Raw genomic sequence first — 6221 nt, forward strand, 5'->3', positions numbered from 1 at the left:
TATATTTTATTTTTATTTTCAGACATGATTGAGTTACGATCAATTTAAATTAGTCGAACTTATTAGTCTCGTTAAATTAGAAACGTAAAAAAGCTTAATTTATGTGCTTCATCTCACTAGGTCGTCTCGTTAACGGGTCAAACCCACTGCTAGTAGACATTGTTATCTTTTAACTTTTCATTTCGGGTTTTCTCTCAAGGTTTTTAAAACGAGTTAGTTTCCCTCTCCAACTTACGTGGGATCTCACAATCTCCATTGCACCTTTTTTTTCTCGATCTCTCCCACCCAGTGTTACGTCGTACATTCATCGTGGATCGTGACACCTAGCACTCGCACACACAACTTTGCCCCTCCTCCAATGTCTGTTGTCGTGCACAGCATCGCTACCAAACCACCACTGAGTTAGTTTTTCTCTCTCTTACCCCCTCACTGTCGGTTGTTCTCTATCATCTAATATACAACCGTCGTCATCGTCATTGCGTGCGCAAATGCTGCCACTATCGATTTTGCACAATGAACGAATTTTGGGTTCAAGTTACCTTACTTTATTTTCTCGGGTAAGAAACCGTTTATTCCGACCCTGATTTTCAATCGATTTAGATAACTCGGACCAACACTTGATTATTAAAATTCTTATGTTTAATTTCAAATTAATTCTCGGTTTAAGCTCATTTAGCTTCACGAACAATAGTTGGTAAAAAAATGACTAACGTAACTCTCTTAGCCATTTTAGGATAATTTTCAACGATCACGTTCAAACCTCTATTTTTAGTTTCTCGGGCAATAATCGCATACCCCAAGCAAAAACCTTTATAGGTAAATTTGGTAATTGGTTGCAATTTTATTATGAACCAACTCTCACTATAGGATTATAAGGTAAGGTTGGACATGTGTGAGTTGTCTTTATGTGTTATGTAATGCATGTTCTATCACGTGATAGATACGAAAGTCAATTACGAGACTTCATACATAAATATAAATGGCGTGTAGCATCGTGACAAGTACAACAACAATTATTCATTGAAAATCATGATCACGATGCACTATGACATATGAAGATCAGCTCTATTGATTGGATACAGATTCTTATTAGTTAGGGTAAAATCTCTGACGATTCTTGGTTGTGCACCTCCAAATAATCGAAGATAGGTATAATTCATCGGAGTGGTAAAATAAAGTGTTTGATTGAAATGGTATATGTCTCACCTATTAAAGAAAAATACTCAATTATTATTATTATTATTATTTTTTTTTTTTGCCATATCATTAATGTCAAATACCATTTTGGTACATGTTTGTTCATATAATAAATAAAATATTTTACGTCACTTCCTCTATTAAATAAATATTTTATTTTTTAAACAAAAAATTGAATAAATGAATTAATAATCAGGGTCGTATTTATTATTTAATAGAATTGTTTAGACGGAAATAATTTACGATTCGAATAATTAAATTAAAATTAAAAAAAATGTTTCTACCCAACTAATTATCGTTAAATTTTTTAATGTTATTTTTTAAATTTCATGAGTATTTTTGTGATACTAATGTTAATATTATTTTTTAACTTTTTAAAATTAAAGGATATTTTTTAAACGAGTATTTTTTTATATTTTTTAAATATAAAGATATATTTTTAGATTTTTTTTATATCAATAAAACTTTAAAAATTAAATCTTGTCCTTCGTTGTAAAAAAAAAAAAGGAGAGAGAAAATATATATTTTTATTTGAAAATATTATTTTAATATAAAAAGTGTTAAGTCAACTTTGCAAATCATATATTATATTGATAAAGAATGTAACAACGTACAATAAATTTTATATTTATATTAAATATTTACACGTGTCAATTTTTAAAAAGTTAGAAATATTATTGCACTATATATAAAAGGTAAATCTTTAAACTATATTTAATTTGATAGTGTTATAATCTTTACAATATGCTTAGATTAACGTATCCATCGATTTTTGTCTATGATTAATAATTTTTTTTATTTTTTTAAAACGTAATAATAACAAGAGGGAGAGACTCAACCTAAAGTCAAAGAATAACGACAAGATCAAAACAAGACAAAAGTCAAAGAATAGGAAAAGTAACCCAAAAAACAGACAAACGATAAAAATCAATGCAAAGAACAAAGTCACATGTACAAATCTTCGAGACCGGTAGAAGCTCAAAGATACACTCTTCCCTAGAAACCTTCAGACTAGGCAACAATGAAAACGACTCGAGGAGTGTGAGGATGTAATACGTTGTCACAAAGCTTACATTTCCTTGAAGTCTGAGAACACGTTCAAAACCAACTAAACCCTAAACCCTAAAACCCTAAACTTAAAGTCAAAACGTAACGATAAAATCCAAACAAGAGAAAAGCCAAAGAATAGGAAAACTAGCCCAAAAAACAGACCAACGATAAAAATCAACGCAAAGAACAAAAAGTCATATATACAAATCTTCGGGACAGGTAGAGCTCAAAGATACACTCATCCCTAAAAACCTTCCGACTAGGCAACAATGAAAACGACTCAAGGAATCTGAGGATATAATACGTTGTCACAAAGCTTACATATCCTTGAAGTTCGAGAACACGTTCAAACCAACTTCACAGCTCAAAACAAAATATGTAAAAGTATTTATGATTAAATTGGATAAGAGTAAGTCATTCCCCACCAGTAAGATTTAGGACACGTCTGAATCGACTTTCTAAGTATAAAAGTAGGTGATTTTAATCACTTAGAACAACAGTTCAAATATGTCACAAGACAGACCACGCTAGACGGCTCACATTCCGAGCTTTGAAATGAACCAAACAGAGCACGAAGTCCAAGAAGACTACATCAAACATCACCATCCAACATGTCACCCATAGTTTGTAGGGGCCAACTTATCACGTTTGGCTATACAAGTCTTATCCTACATGTATCAACGTCATAAAAAGTTTGACAAATTCAATATCAAACAAACTTAAAGCATTGGAATGTGTTAGACAAAATCATACCAATATTCAATACTCATCGATATTATTACCTCATCTCCAATCAAATCCGACCGAGCTAATGAGACCACACAACAACCCGACAAAAAGAGTAAAATAATGCCCGAACAAATTGAAATATAAATTAAATAAATGGACGAATAGAAATAAAAGAAAAACCCGTTTCAAAACTAGCATTAAAGTAGAAACTCTTCTGAACTTTTAATAGAAATTAGGATTTGTAATGATGTGACGGTGACCTAAAATAGATTGTTTTGCATTTATTTTTTATTTTCTCTAAATTTCAATATTTCGTATTTAAACACGTAAGACCATGACTGTATTTTCCAAACAATAAGTTGTTTTAAGCATTTTCGAAGTTTATGTTATAAATGATGTTCATTTTAAAAATTATATTTCCGCACTAGAGATGAACATGAGACGTTAGTAACGACTTTTTGAGTATGCGAAAATTTAGGATCGTTACACCTAAAATTAAGGGTGTTAAAAAAACTTAATAACTAAAAAAATTCGATCAAAGAACGAACCTGTCTAGTTTGAGTTGGGTTATGTTTAAATAAATGAAATTTTATAGATTGAGTTGGTTTATGAGTTCTCTTAAAACGACAATGGGTTAATCGAACCAACTCGAATTTATTGTTAATTTTAAAATATACATTTTTGCTTACAATATCATATATATTTATTTTAAATAATTTTTAACTATTTGTGCGATGCTTTAAAATGGCAAATTTTACTAACATTTTACTTTTATAAAAAATAAAATATTCAATAAATTACTAGAAAAAATTAAAAACTAGATTGAGCTCGGTTTATTATGAGTTGAAATAATTTACATCTCGAACAATTGAACTGAATCTGAAAAATATCTCAACCCAAATCAACTGAACCTACCAATGCTCGTACTTGTAATAGTTTGACGATCCAAATCATCTTCTAGGTCACCGTCGCTCGATTGAGGTCCGAGTTTTGGTTTGAAAATTTAAAAAATTTATATTTCTAAAAAAGTTTTGAAATATTTATTTAATGAAGTAAAATGTGGGTACCTTAGGCATGCATTTAGCAAAGCAAGAATTGGCGTTTGGTCGCACATCCATGCCACAGGCCACAGGCGCGGCGCCAAACGTGCCGTATATGGCAGTGCAGTGGGGCGAGTCAACCAAGCCAGTCCATGAGGAGGGCTTATTTGATCCATTCCTCCCTCATCATGTGAATCCCTGACCCATTAATTCCCTCCACGTTTTCATTGCAATTATTGGGTATTTCCTACAATCTATTCAAAGCTATAATCATTTCATCAATAATGATTCAAATTTGTTCGCATCTTTTTCCGTGTATATGTCGGAAAAAAAAAATTGTGAGATCCCATGTTGAAAAGGGGAACGAAACATTCGTTATAAATGTCTGAAAACCTCCTCCTAGCATACGCGTTTTAAAACTATGAAGTTGATAGCGATATGTAACCGGCCAAAATGGATAATATATGTTGTTAGTAGTGGGCTTGAGCTGTTACCAATGATATTAGAGCTAGTCACTGGATGGTGCGAGACACTGATTGAAGTAGGGTTAGACCCCTCTCCATAGTAGACATGTTTTAAAACCTTGAGGAGAAGCCCTTGACAGACAAACCCAAAGAGGATAATATCGGCTAGCGGTGAGTTTGGAAAATGGTATTAGAATCAGTCACCTGATGGTGCGATGCACTAATCGAAGTAAAGCTAAATCATCTCCATAGTAGACACGTTTTAAAACCTTGAGGTAAAGCTCTTGACGGGAAACCCCAAAAAGGACAATATTTGCTAGTACATTAACTCCAGGTGATTGATTGTGTGATTCTCTCTACAGAGTGAAGGTAGGACAAACATAATATGACTAGGGTGAGAACGTCAGTTTGGCTAGACTATAACCTAGGACGAAATGTTTTTAGTAGGATGGTGAGAGACGATCAAAAGGTGTAAACCTAGTGCTCCTAATCGAACTAGACAGTAAGAGTTGGAACCGAGAAACCTAAAAACGTGAACCCATGTCAAGGCTGCTAAACCGTCCTAAGGACCTAGAAGACTACCACGACAACCCTAGACAAAGGTAGCGTATGGGATATATATGATTTATTCTAAAACCTAAAATATTTTAATAAAACTATTTTTTTAAGCTAATGCATTTGAAATATTTTTTATTTAATTTCCAAACAAGTCATTTTCAATTACAAAATTAATTAAAATTAAAACTTTCAACGTGGTCCAATCCTCTTAATATAAAATTTCCCACAGATTTAAATAGTTTGGTGATCATATATTAAAAATAAATATAAATTAATGGGTAGGGGATTAGGAGAACATCCCTACCTCTTAATACTTTGGGTTATATTATATCTACATTTGACTTTGTTATATAAAAATAAAATGTTATACTTAGTTTCATAATCATAAGTTATGAAAACAATTTATTGCTTTTAGATTTTTTGAAAAAAAATGTTTCTTACCCATATCGTATTGAGCATACTAACGTTGAACTGGACTGCACCTTCAATTCGTGACTACTCTATTCCTGATAACCTACAGAATTCGACATGACCATAACATCGAATATGAGATCTCATATCGGTTGGGAAGGAAAACGAAGCATTCTGTATGGTCATTGTTCATCGCTCCTATTCACTGATTGTTGATTGCTAGTTCCTTGTCCTCGAAGATTGGTGGCCAATGGTTGAGATTGGATATCAGTACCCAGTAATAGAGACCTAGGTCGAGGATCAATAACTAACGAACGACGATGACGACTGGGAATGAGGACCAATGCTAGTAATTAATGACTTGTGATCAAGACTAGTAATTGTCGATCAAAATATGTAACGGCCCAGATTCCACCACTAGCAGATATTGTCCTCTTTGGGCTTTCCCTTTCGAGTTTCTCCTCAAGGCTTTAAAACACGTCTATTAAGGAAAGGTTTCCACACCCTCATAAATGATGGTTTGTTCTCCTCCCCCACCCATGTGGGACATCATAAAATAAGTAACCACTAACCATTGTTCGGGTGGGTGCTAGTCACTACTCAGTGATTCTATGAGGAGAATTAGGACCACTATAAATGCTATAATTTTAACTAATTTATTTTCAAAATGAATTTTATCTCAATTATATATTTAAATACATGCTTAATATTTTAAGAAATACATTAATAATGGATGGATGAGTTAACAAAAAAAAAATAATAATAATAATAA

The sequence above is a fragment of the Cucurbita maxima genome, unplaced genomic scaffold (genome assembly GCF_002738345.1).
Source record: "Cucurbita maxima cultivar Rimu unplaced genomic scaffold, Cmax_1.0 Cma_Scf00010, whole genome shotgun sequence".
Taxonomy (NCBI): domain Eukaryota; kingdom Viridiplantae; phylum Streptophyta; class Magnoliopsida; order Cucurbitales; family Cucurbitaceae; genus Cucurbita; species Cucurbita maxima.